Source organism: Portunus trituberculatus, chromosome 41 (genome assembly GCF_017591435.1).
Source record: "Portunus trituberculatus isolate SZX2019 chromosome 41, ASM1759143v1, whole genome shotgun sequence".
Lineage (NCBI taxonomy): Eukaryota > Metazoa > Arthropoda > Malacostraca > Decapoda > Portunidae > Portunus > Portunus trituberculatus.
The window spans coordinates 39,711,356-39,724,915 of NC_059295.1; the positions used below are offsets into that span (position 1 = coordinate 39,711,356).

General features: G+C 39.2%; 1 protein-coding gene across 2 annotated transcripts in view; it reads left to right on the forward strand.

Annotated features, from left to right (window-relative positions):
* The first annotated feature begins 1,382 nt into the window (after positions 1 to 1,382).
* LOC123516792 (holocytochrome c-type synthase-like) overlaps positions 1,383 to 13,560 on the forward strand; it is a 24,834-nt gene continuing 12,656 nt past the window's right edge. For both annotated transcript variants that reach the window (XM_045276456.1, XM_045276457.1), the window contains exon 1: positions 1,383 to 1,611. The gene's annotated coding sequence lies outside the window, so the exon portion shown is untranslated. The remainder of the gene's footprint in view (positions 1,612 to 13,560) is intronic.

A 13,560-nucleotide genomic window follows, 5' to 3' on the forward strand; every position in this document is an offset into this window, starting at 1 on the left:
ACGTCACTCTTATACCAGAGATATAAAGTACAATATAATAGACGTAGCAGTATAGTGGTAGTTGTAGTAGCAACCAGGGTCTATTAGTAATAGTATCTCTCTCTCTCTCTCTCTCTCTCTCTCTCTCTCTCTCTCTCTCTCTCTCACACACACACACACACCGTCTAGTGTTTAGCAGGCTCGATCGGATCACAAACGAGATGACCTGGATTCGAGTCCCGGACGCAGCGAGTCAAATGGATAGGCCTCCTAATGTGTAGCCCCTGTTCACCTAACAGTAATTAAGTATATAGGTGTACGGCCTGTAACTCGAGGGGTTATGGTCTCTATCGCTTTCTCGGTGTGTGTGGTGTGTGATATGATCACAAGTTCTACTCGAAGATCGGTCAGTAGGAGCTCGATATGAGCTCTTTCATTAAAGGAAAGGCTAGCTGGATGACCGCAAGCGACCGTGGGGAATAATTAACGAACACACACACACACACACACACACACACACACACACACACACACTGCGTAGTGTAGTGGTTAGCTCGCTCGACTCACAATCGAGAGGTCCGGGTTCGAGTCCCAGGGAGGGCGGCAAGGCAAATGGGCAAGCCTCTTAATGTGTGGCCCTTGTTCGCCTAGCAGTAAATAGGTACGGGATGTAACTCGAGGGGTTGTGGCCTCGCTTTCCCGGTGTGTGGAGTGTGTTGTGGTCTTAGTCCTACCCGAAGATCGGTCTATGAGCTCTGAGCTCGCTCCGTAATGGGGAAGAATGGCTGGATGACCAGCAGGCGACCGAGGTGAATTACACACACACACACACACACACACACACACACACACACACACACACACACACACTTTTCAGAAGAGGCAGTTGAAGGAAAAGAAAATTACATCTCCATATTATAATAAGCAATTAAATCTCTCTCTCTCTCTCTCTCTCTCTCTCTCTCTCTCTCTCTCTCTCTCTCTCTCTCTAATCAGCAGAAGTCATGTAGTGTTCTGAAATTGTTTGAACCATAAATTAAAATAAGGTGTGTGTGTGTGTGTGTGTGTGTGTGTGTGTGTGTGTATGTGTGTGAATTATATAATTATTGTTCTCATACATGTACTATATGACTTAGGTATACGTACAGCAGACTATCAATCTACTTGTGATGGAAGTATATAAAATCAAACTGGGCCATGATGAAAGAAAAATAATGTTTAAAGAATGCTTCTCGATCTAAGTACCTCACTAGGAATTATTTCCTTTAGAGACAGACAGAATAGGAAGGTCACCCATTAATTCACGACCTATATGTATTGACTTTAGTTATGATTCCAAACTCTATGTTGTATTTAGTATTGGGATTATTTTTATATATTCATGACATGAGTGTAAGCACCAAGGAAGCTCTCTTTGTATCCTTTAGTATTATAAAACTGGTTCTGTGAGTAGAGATGGTACTGCAGCCGCCGCATTAGGTAAACAGTCCTTTAGGTCGGCAACTCGGCAAGCGTGAATCCAAATTTCTCTAAATTTCTGCCTTTTTTTTCTGGTATCACCCATTAAGCCAATTCTTGTTATTTTATTCGTCCTTGCAGCAGCTTTTTTCCACATTACCACAAACAGATAAGGTAAGTAATAAGGTACGGAAGTACGTCATAATTGCTTTTATTGCAAATCCCCTTCTGAATGTCAAAGCTTCTGTCTAAGATATAGTTGTCTTTCTTTGTTATTCTCTGTGGTAAGGCCACGGCGTATCTACTGCTAGGGCAGGGGAAGTGCCGGTTTATGTATGTACGAAAACAACTGGTATCCACGTAACGATAGGGAACCCGGCACAAGACTGTTCCGGGTATTTCGGTATGCACTAAATTAAGACTCGGTAATCATGAAGGGAGAATGTTTTTTCTTTACATGAAACGGTATTCCTTTTCAGTAAGACCAGTTTGAAACTGTGAGTTTATGGACGGAACTCGAATTTAACCTATCCTGGCCTGACCGACCCTTAACTAACATGAACTGACGACCTAACCTAACCTGACCTGACCTAACTTAAGCTAGCAAGATATATATATATATATATATATATATATATATATATATATATATATATATATATATATATATATATATATATATATATATATATATATATAAAAACTACAGGGTTGGACCTCCCCCTTTTCCTCCATCCCACCCCCCCAACCCTCCCCAACAAGCTTGGGGGCCTGTGGGAAATCGGGGGTTTTGGGCGGGGGGAGACATAAAAGAGCAATAAATGGACTTCGAAAATCTAGGGAAATTTCCCTAGAATAAAAAAAATTGGGGGTAAAATTTAAGTTTCAAGCAATACGCTAGAATAATTATATACCTAACCTAACCGGGAGGGGCTGCGCCTCCCCTGGACGCCCCCCGCTAACCAGGGCGGACTGTGCACACCCTGGACTCCCCCTAAGGTTAATAACCTAACCTAAGCTTATTAACCTAACCTAACGTTACCTAACCTAACGTAATCTAACCGGGGGGGGCTGTGCCCCTCCTGGACCCCACCCTAAGGTTACTAACCTAACCTAAGCTTATTAACCTGACCTAACATTACCTAACCTAACCTAACCTGGGGGGCTGCCATTACCTAACCTAACCTAACCTAACCTAACCGGGGGCTGCGCCCACCCCTGCACCTCCCCTAAGGTTACTAACCTAACATAAATTATATCCTTGGCTAGTAACCTAGCCACACGATAGTAACCTAGCCACACAATAACAGTAAAGTATCTAGGGAAATTTCCATAGATTGAAAAAATGCATTTATCGCTCTTTTATACCTCCTCCCCCAAAAAACTCCCGATATGATGATGATAATAAAATAAGACATTCATCAATGTGACATGTTTACGGTTGATGTGGAGATATTAGAAAATACGTAATAAATAACAAACTTACCAAATTGATTGGCAGATGTATTATTACGTGAATTGACGACGTCACGCTCCAGCTGCATGCGCCACACACTTACCAACACACAAACACATGCATTAATTTGTGTAGCTTCACTCGGAAGGGATGATTGTGGACTTAGTTTCTGGAGGTGGCGTGCTATTAATTTAATTACTACGGCCTTACAAAAGCCTTCCCCACATTGAAAACATCACAGACATGTTCTATAGTAAGTACTCTATCACGTTGCAATGTGTTTTTAATGAATAGAGAGGAGGTCCAACCCTGCAGATATATATATATATATATATATATATATATATATATATATATATATATATATATATATATATATATATATATATATATATATATATATATATATATATATATATATATATATATATATATATATATATATATATATATATATATATATATTATTTATGCATATCTTAGACCTAATCTGACCTAAATGGCAGTCATGATTACAGGTCATGGGAAGGAACAGAAAAGGAAGAAGGTTGCAATACCGTATGGATGCATTTGTAGACAAAGTCTATGTGCATCACCTAACAATAATTCCCTACCTATATCATGGAAACTATTGATTCTTGACGAAAACTTCAAAAAAGTTAGTTTCTCAGTATTATTAAAGGTAATAAAAGATAACATTCTTAAATGTATAGAGTGTTACGGTTATCTTGTAGAACAATGCCATGGAAACCCTTTAATAATATGTGCCATTGCAATGACATAACAATGACTCTGGCTGATTGGTTTGTTGCAGCAGAAAATGAAAAAGAAATTGTAACTGAAAGAAAATGACTGATAGGAATTGATAATGATTGAATTATAATAATGTTACACCATCCCCCCTGCCTTTTATACCTCCGTCACACTGGTGTAGCCTCACGCCTGCAGCAGGTAAGAAGGCATCGGGGAGCAACCTGCGATAAAAGTGAGAGTGTGCTCTAGCGAGTCTTACTGTAGGATCCTCTCTTGCGACCACAGCTGCAGCTGGAGTAATGCGGAAGGGAGGAGGGAACAGACACATTGGAGATGCCTTGACTGAACACAGTGTTTATTGGCATCACATGTGGCACTAGGTGGAAAGTCACAAAAGGGACAATACAAAACACTTCCATACAAGAACTACTCCACAGATGAAATCCAGTTGTTGTGGCAGGTGGGGGAGAGGTAATGCGAGGGCTTTGAGTGTCCAGCCCTGACTGACTAACCCAGAGCAGCTACCTCACCACCTCACCTCCAAATACACACACACACACACACGTAGACACACACACCGGTGTGTGGTGTGTGCCTGGTCTCAGGCCTATCCAAAAATCGGAAATAATGAGCTCTGAGCTCGCTTCGTACGGTAACGTGTGGCTGTCTCGTCAGAGACTGCAGCAGATCGAACAGTGAACACATGAATCTGGACCGAGCAACCAAACCACTCCAACAATACGCACACTCGTACATATACCCGCGTAGTGTAGTGGTTAGCATGCTCAACTCACAATCGAGAGGCTCGGGTTTGAGTCCCGGCACGGCGAGGCAAATGGGCAAGCCTCTTAATGTGTGGCCCCTGGTCACCTAGCAGTAAATAGGTATGGGATGTAACTCGAGGGGTTGTGGCCTCGCTTTCCCGATGTGTGGAGTGTGTTATGGTCTCAGTCCTGGCCGAAGATCGATCTATGAGCTCTGAGCTCGCTCCGTAATGGGGAAGACTGGCTGGGTGACCAGCAGGCGACCGAGGTGAATATAAACGACATGCCACAGGGAGTGAACAGCCACATAATTCTGTTTGCGGACGATGCGAAACTGTGCGGAGTTATAAAGCAAAAAGAGGATTGTGAAATACTGCAAGAAGACCTAAATAAGATCTGGAAATGGAGTAAAAAGTGGGAGGTGGAATTCAATGTGGACAAAAGCCATGTCATGGAAATGGGAAAGAGTGAAAGACTACCAGTAGGAATCTATAAGATGGGAGATGGAGTAGAACTGGAGAAAGTAAAAAAGGAAAAGGACTTGGGAGTGATGATGGAAGAAAACAATCAACCAGTGAGCCATATTGATAGAATTTTCTGAGATACATATAATTTGCTAAGGAATATTGGATTAGCATTTCACTACATGGACAAAGAAATAATAAAGAAACTGATACGCACTATAATAAGACCCGGATTGGAATATGCAGGAGTTGTGTGGACCCCCCATAAAAAGAAACGCATAAGGAAGTTGGAGAGACTACAAAAAATGGCTACAAGAATGGTTCCAGAATTTCAAGGGATGACATGAGTAGAGACTAAAGGCTATGGATCTACCAACCCTGGAACAGAGAAGGGAGAGAGGGGATCTGATACAAGTTTATAAATTGATTAACGAAATGGATCAAGTGGATAAAGAGAAACTAATCCTGAGAGAAGAATATGACATTCGAAGCACATGATTGCGTAGTAAAAAACTGAGGAAAGGAAGATGTCTGAGAGATGTTAAAAAATATAGTTTCCCGCAAAGATGTGTCGAGACTTGGAACAGTTTGAGTGAAGAAGGGTGTCAGCAGCGAGTGTGCATAGTTTTAAAGAAAAATTGGATAAGTGTAGATGTGGAGACAGGGCCACACCAGCGTAAAGCCCAGGCCCTGTAAAACTACAACTAGGTAAATACAATTAGGTAAAACACACACACACACACACACACACACACTTGTCTATATGAAAGAGAATAAAGTAACCAAGCTTGAGTTGATGATGGAATTAGATGAAGAGAAGGCAATGGGACCAGATGAAATCTCAGGCAGAATATTCAAAGAATGTAGGGAAGAACTAACAAGTCCTATATACATCATAAAATGCTCAATAGAAAATGGAAGAGTACAAGTAGAATAGAAAAGAGGTGAGGTGGTTCCCATATATAAGAGCAGAAGGAAGGAAGAACCTTTAAATTACAGACCGGTATCACTAACTAGTGTAATATGCAAGATGTGTGAAAGAGTAATAAAGAAACAATGGATTGAGTTTCTTGAAGACAACAAATTATCAAATAGCCAATTTGGTTTTAGAAAAGGTCGGTCGTGTGTAACAAATTTACTGAGTTTCTGCTCTAGAATAGTTGATAGAGTACAAGAGAGAAAGGGATGGATTGACTGTATTTATTTGGATTTAAAAAAGGCATTTGATAAAGTGCCACATAAAAGATTACTGTGGAAGTTAGAGGAGAAGAGTGGCTTAAAAGGAAGCACATTGAGATGGATGGAAAATTATTTGAAGGGAAGAGAAATAAAGACGGTAGTTAAAGATATGAAGTCCAAGTGGAGAGCAGTAGAAAGCGGAGTGCCACAGGGGTCAGTATTGGAGCCAATACTTTTTTCTCATATATATAAACGACATGCCAGAAGGAGTGAACAGCTACATAAATCTGTTTGTGGACAATGAGAAACTGTGCAGAGTTATAAAGCAAAAAGTGGATTGTGTAATACTGCAGGAAGACTTAAACAAGATCTGGAAATGGAGTAAAAAATGGGAGATGGAATTCAATGTGGACAAAAGCCATGTCATGGAAATGGGAAAGAGTGAAAGACGACCAGTGGGAATCTATAAGATGGGAGATGGAGTAGGACTAGAAAAAGTAAAAAAGGAAAAGGACTTGGGAGTGACGATGGAAGAAAACAATCAACCGGTAAGCCATATTGATAGAATTTTCAGATAGACATATAATTTGCTAAGGAATATTGGATTAGCATTTCACTACAAAACAAAGAAATAATGAAGAAATTGATAAGTACTATAATAAGACCCCAATTGGAATATGCAGGAGTTGTGTGGACCCCCATAAAAAGAAACGCATAAGGAAGTTGGAGAGACTACAAAAAATGGCTACAAGAATGGTTCCAGAATTTGAAGGGATGACATATGAGGAGAGACTAAAGGCTATGGATCTACCAACCCTGGAACAGAGAAGAGAGAGAGGAGATCTGATACAAGTTTATAAATTGATTAATGGAATGGATCAAGTGGATAATGAGAAACTGATCCTGAGAGAAGAATATGACATTCGAAGCACAAGATCGCATAGTAAAAAACTGAGGAAAGGAAGATGTCGGAGAGACGTTAAAAATATAGTTTCCAGCAAAGATGTGTTGAGACTTGGAACAGTTTGAGTGAGGAAGTGGTGTCAGCAACGAGTGTGCATAGTTTTAAAGAAAAATTGAATAAGTATAGATATGGTGATGGGGCCACACGAGCGTAAAGCCCAGGCCCTGTAAAACTACAACTAGGTAAATACACACATGCACTGTATTTATTTGGATTTAAAAAAGGCATTTGATAAAGTGCAACATGCAAGATTACTGTGGAAGTTAGAGGAGAGGGGTGGCCTAAAGGGAAACACATTGAGATGGATGGAAATTTATTTGAGGGAGAGAGAAATGAGAAGGGTAGTTAAGGATATGAAGTCCAACTGGAGAGCAGTAGAGAGCGGAGTGCCACAGGGGTCAGTATTGGCGCCAATACTTTTTCTCATATTTATAAATGACATGCCAGAGGGAGTGAACAATTACATAAATCTGTTTGTGGATGATGTGAAACTGTGCAGTTATAAAGCAAAAAGAGGATTGTGAAATACTGCAGGTAGACCTAAGTAAGATTTGGAAATGCAGTAAGAAGTGGGAGATGGAATTCAATGTGGACAAAAGCCATGTCATGGAAAAGGGAAAGAGTGAAAGATGACCAGTGGGAATCTATAAGATGGGAGATGGAGTAGAACTGAAGAAAGTAAAAAAGGAAAAAGACTTGGGAGTGACGATGGAAGAAAACAATCAACCGGTAAGCCTTATAGATTGAATTTTCAGAGAGACATAATTTGCTAAGGAATATTGGATTAGTGTTTCACTACATGGACAAAGAAATTATGAAGAAATTGACAAGTACTATAATAAGATCCAGATTGGAATATGCAGGAGTTGTGTGGACCCACCATAAAAAGAAACACATAAAGGAAGTTGGAGAGACTACAAAAAATGGCTAGCTACAAGAATGGTGCCAGAATTTGAGGGGATGACATATGAGGAGAGACTAAAGGCTATGGATCTACCAACCCTAGAACAGAGAAGGGAAAGAGGGGATCTGATACAAGTTTGTAAATTGATGAATGGAATGGATCAAGTGGATAATGAGAAACTGATCCTGAGAGAGGAATATGACATTCAAAGCACAAGATCGCATAGTAAAAAATTGAGGAAGGGAAGATGTCTGAGAGATGTTAAAAAATATAGTTTCCCGCAAAGATGTGTTGAGACTTGGAACAGTTGAGTGAAGAAATGGTGTCAGCAATGAGTGTGCATAGTTTTAAAGAAACGTTGGATAAGTGTAGATATAGAGATGGGGCGACACAAGCGTAAAGCCCGGGCCCTGTAAAACTACAACTAGGTAAATACACACACACACACACACACACACACACACACACACACACACACACACACACACACACACACACACACACACACACACACACACACACACACACACTGTAGGGAATTGCAGAAAGATATTAACATGATCTGGAAGTGGAGGCAAGAGTGGAAATTAGAATTTAATACCAAGAAATGCCATGTAATGGAAAGTTTAAAGTAATAGGAGACCTACGTTGGAATACAAAAAGGGAGAAGACATTAAAATGAAAATTAGTGAAAGAAAGACCTGGGAGTGATTATATAAGACATTCTGACTCCAGAAATACACATAAATGGGTTATTTGCTTCAACATACAGGGCACTAACTAATATCAGGGTGGAGTTTCATTATATGGACAAGAGTATGATGAAAAAGATCACAACCACTATGATAAGACCTAGACTAGAATATGCAGTAGTTGTGTGGTCACCATACAAGCAGAAATACATCAAGAAGTGGTCCAAAGGACCACTACAAAGATGGTGCCAGAAATGAAGCATCTTCCCTCTGAAGACCTAGACTAGAATATGCAGCAGTTGTGTGGTCACCATACAAGCAGAAGTACATCAAGAAGTGGTCCAAAGGACCACTACAAAGATGGTGCCAGAAATGAAGCATCTTCCTTCTGAAGAAAGATTGAAGGAAATGGAACTACCATCTTTGAGGGACAGACGGGAAAGAAGAGATTTAATAACGATGTATAAGTTAGTAAACCATATGGAAAAGATAGATAGGCAAGACCTGGTATTACTGATGGAGGATGGAGGTAGGCAAACAAGAGGCCATTCCAAAAAGATCCCGAAAAGTAAGTGTTTGAGAAACATTAAAATGTTTAGTTTTCCACATAGGATGGAGGATATTTGGAACAGATTGAGTGAAGAGGTTGTAGCAGCAGAAAGTGAGCACAAATTCAAGGAAAAGTTGGATAAATGTAGATATGGAGACAGGTCACACTATGAGCCCCACTCAAACCCTGTAATATACAACTAGGTAAATACACACACACACACACTTAAGTGGGAATATAAAATGGGAGGAGAGATTAATTATAATGAAAAAGAGTGAAGAGAAGGACCAGGGAGTGATTATACAAGATCCCCTGACTCCAGAAAGACACATATATGAACTATTTGTTTCAACATACAAGTCATTAACAAATATCAGGGTGGTCTTCAATTACATGGATAAAAATATGATGGAAAGGATCATAACCACTATAAAAAAAACCTATACTAAAATATGCAGCAGTGGTGTGGTCACCATACAGGCAGAAAGACATCAAGAAACTAGAAAGAATTCAAAGGACTGCTTCAAAGATAGTCCTAGAAATAAAGGATCTTCCCTTTTGAAGAAAGACTGAAGATAGAACTACCAACTTTGAAGGATAGATGAGAAAGAGACCTAATGACGATGTATAAATTAGTAAACTGTATGGAAAAGATAGATAGATTGGCAGAGGATGGAGATAAATGAACAAGAGAACATTCCAAGATCATGAAAAATCAGTGTCTGAGGAACATTATGAAGTTCAGTTTTTCACATAAGATGGTGGACATCTGGAATGGATTAAGTGAAGAGATTGTAACTGCAAAAAGTGTGCACAAATTTAAGGAAAGGTTGGATTAATGTAGATATGGAGACAGATCACTATGAGCCTTACTCAAACCCTATAACATAAAACACACACACACACACACACACACACACACACACACACACACACACACACACACACACACACACACACACACACACACACACACAGTGTAGTGGTTAGCACTGACTCACAATCAAGAGGGCCGGGTTCGAGTCTCGGGAAGCGGCGAGGCAAATGGGCAAGCCTCTTAATGTGTGGCCCCTGTTCACCTAGCAGTAAATAGGTACAGGATGTAACTGGGGGTTGTGGCCTCATTTGGTGTGTGGAGTGTGTTGTGGTCTCAGTCTACCAAGATCGGTCTATGAGCTCTGAGCTCGCTCCGTAATGGGAAGACTGGCTGGGTGACCAGCAGACGAGAGGTGAATTACACACACACACACACACACACACACACACACACACACACACACACACACACACACACACACACACACACACACACACACACACACACACACACACACACACACACACACACACACACACACAAATAGCGAACTATAAGAAATTGATGGAAGAAGGACTCGTAAAGCCGAGAAAGAAAAGAAAAGCTAAAAGATCTAGTTAACAAAGAAGAAGAAAGAGTACAAGACGTGATTAAAAAGAAGTACAAGCATGGAGAATCCAAGATAAGAAAGACAAGGAATCATTTCAAGAAGTATTTCAAGAACAGTTAAAAGAAAGAGATGAAAATATGACAAGCAAAATGATAGGAGTCCTCAAGAAAAAGAAAATTTAGTAAGAGAAATTGCAGAAAAAAGAAGAGTGTAATTATTTTTGGACTGAAAGAAAAAAATGTTAAATATAGACCAAGAAGGGAAAAAGACGAAATGAAATCAGTAAAAGACCTACTAAAACATCTGAATGACGAGGATAGACATAACTTAGAAGAGGAAGTAGAAGAAATCCATAGAATGGAACCATATCAAGAAGGAACAGTGAGACCAATTAAGATATTACTAAAATCACAAGCAGCAGCAGAAGTAGTACTATATAGAAAAACGAAACTCAGAGAAACAGAAGGTTGCAAAGATATATATATATAAAGAAAAATAGAAACGAGGAGGAAAGGAAGAGACACAATGAACTGGTGGCAGAAGCAAGAGAAAAAATAATGAAAGGTCAGAGGAGGAGAAGAAGGCATTTTTGGAGAATTATAGGAGACAGGATAAGGAAATGGTATATAAAAGAGAAAGAAGAGAAAAGAATGGAGCAAGTTTAACTAAAATGATAAGAACAAGAGATTAAAAATGATGTATACAAACATAGATGGGATTTTATCTAGTAAATTAGAATTAAGAGATTACATAAAGAAAGAAGAACCAGATATTGTATGCCTGGTGGAAACAAAGTTAAATGAGGCAATAAAATAGACATAGATAAAAGGTATAATATATGGAGGAGAGAGAGAGGGTAAAGGAGGAGGAGGAGTCATGATGATGTTAAGGAAGGAGATAGTGGTAAATCAAGTGGAGTTTGGGGAAGGAAAATCAGAAATACTGTATGTTAAGATGCATATTAACAAAAGGAGTTAACAATCATTGGAACATATGTGCCACCAAAACAAACTCATGGACTAACCAAGAATATAGAGACATGATAGATGACACAATAAGGAGTCTTACAAGAATCATTAAGGAAAGGAGAAAAGTGATATTGATAGATTTCAACTGTAAGGAGGTAGACTGGGAAAATTATGAAAGTGGTATGGGGAAGATGCCTGGGAGATAGATTCCTGAACCTAATGATAGATAATTTGATGGTCCAAAGAGTAAAGGAAAACACAAGATTCAGAGGAAACGATGAGCCGGCAAGATTAGACCTAGTTTTTACAAGGGATATACCAATTAACGATGATATAAGATACAAGTGCCCATTGGGAAAGAGTGACCATGTAATATTAGAGATGGATATAGAAGAAGGAAAGGAAGATAGAGATGAATCATACAAAGGAGACCGATTAAATTACAGAAAGGCTGATATTGAGAATCTCAAGAACTATTTTAAAACGTAAACTGGGAGGAGATGGAAAACTCATTAACGGTTCAAGAGAAATATAACTTATTTTTGGAAATATACAAAACTGGGGTCAGGGAATATGTTCCGAAATATAGACCTAAAGAAGAAGGAAAGAAAGATTGGTTTAATGCAAGATGTGCTAGGGCAAAGGAGAAACGAGATGGAGCATGGAAAAGGTGGAGAAGAAACAGAAATCCAGAAAATAAGGAAAACTTCAAAACAGCAAGAAATGAATATGCTAAGGTGAGAAAGGAAGAAGAAAAGAACTATGAAAAGGACATTGTCAAAAATGTAAGGAACAACCAAAATTGTTCTACAGATTCATAAATGGAAAAATAAGACAAAAAGAAACAATAGAAAGGTTAAAAGGAGAAAACGGAATGGTGGAAGACCCAAAAGTATGGCAGAACTGTTAAATAGTAAATTTCATGAGGTCTTTACTAAGGAATCCAAATTTGAAAGACCACAGGGTAATAGAGAGACTGTCTATATGAAAGAGATTAAAGTAACCAAGCTTGAAATAAAAAGTTGATGACGGAATTGGATGAGGAAAAGGCAATGGGACCGGATGAAGTCTCAGGCAGAATACTGAAAGAATGTAGGGAAGAACTAGCAAGTCCAATATACAACATCATAAAATGCTCAATAGAAAATGGAACAGTGCCAGTGGAGTGGAAAAGAGCTGAGGTGGTTCCCATATATAAGAGCGGAAGGAAGGAAGAACCTTTAAATTACAGGCCGGTATCACTAACTAGTGTAATATGCAAGATGTGTGAAAAAGTAATAAAGAAGCAATGGATCAAGTTTCTTGAAGACAACAAAATATTATCAAATAGCCAATTTGGTTTTAGAAAAGGTCGGTCATGTGTGACAAATTTATTGAGTTTCTACTCTAGAATAGTTGATAAAGTACAAGAGAGAGAGGATGGGTTGACTGTATTTATTTAGATCTAAAAAAGGCTTTTGATAAAGTGCCACATGAAAGATTACTATGGAAGTTAGAGGAGAAGGGTGGCTTAAAAGGAAGCACATTGAGATGGATGAAGAATTACTTAAGGGGAGAGAAATAAGGACGATAGTTAAAGATATGAAGTCCAAGTGGAGAACAGTAGACAGCGGAGTGCCACAGGGGTCAGTATTGGCACCAATACTTTTCTCGTATATATAAATGACATGCCAGAGGGAGTGAACAGCTACATAAATCTGTTTGCGGACGATGCGAAACTGTGCAGAGTCATTAAACAAAAGAGGATTGTGAAATACTACAGGAAGACTTAAACAAGATCTGGAAATGGAGCAAAAATGGGAGATGGAATTCAATGTGGACAAAAGCCATGTCATGGAAATGGGAAAAGTGAAAGACGACCAGTGGGAATCTATAAGATGGGAGATGGAGTAGAACTAGAAAAAGTAAAAAGGAAAAGGACTTGGGAGTGACAATGGAAGAAAATAATCAACCGGTTAGCCATATTGATAGAATTTTCAGAGAGACGATAATTTGCTAAGGA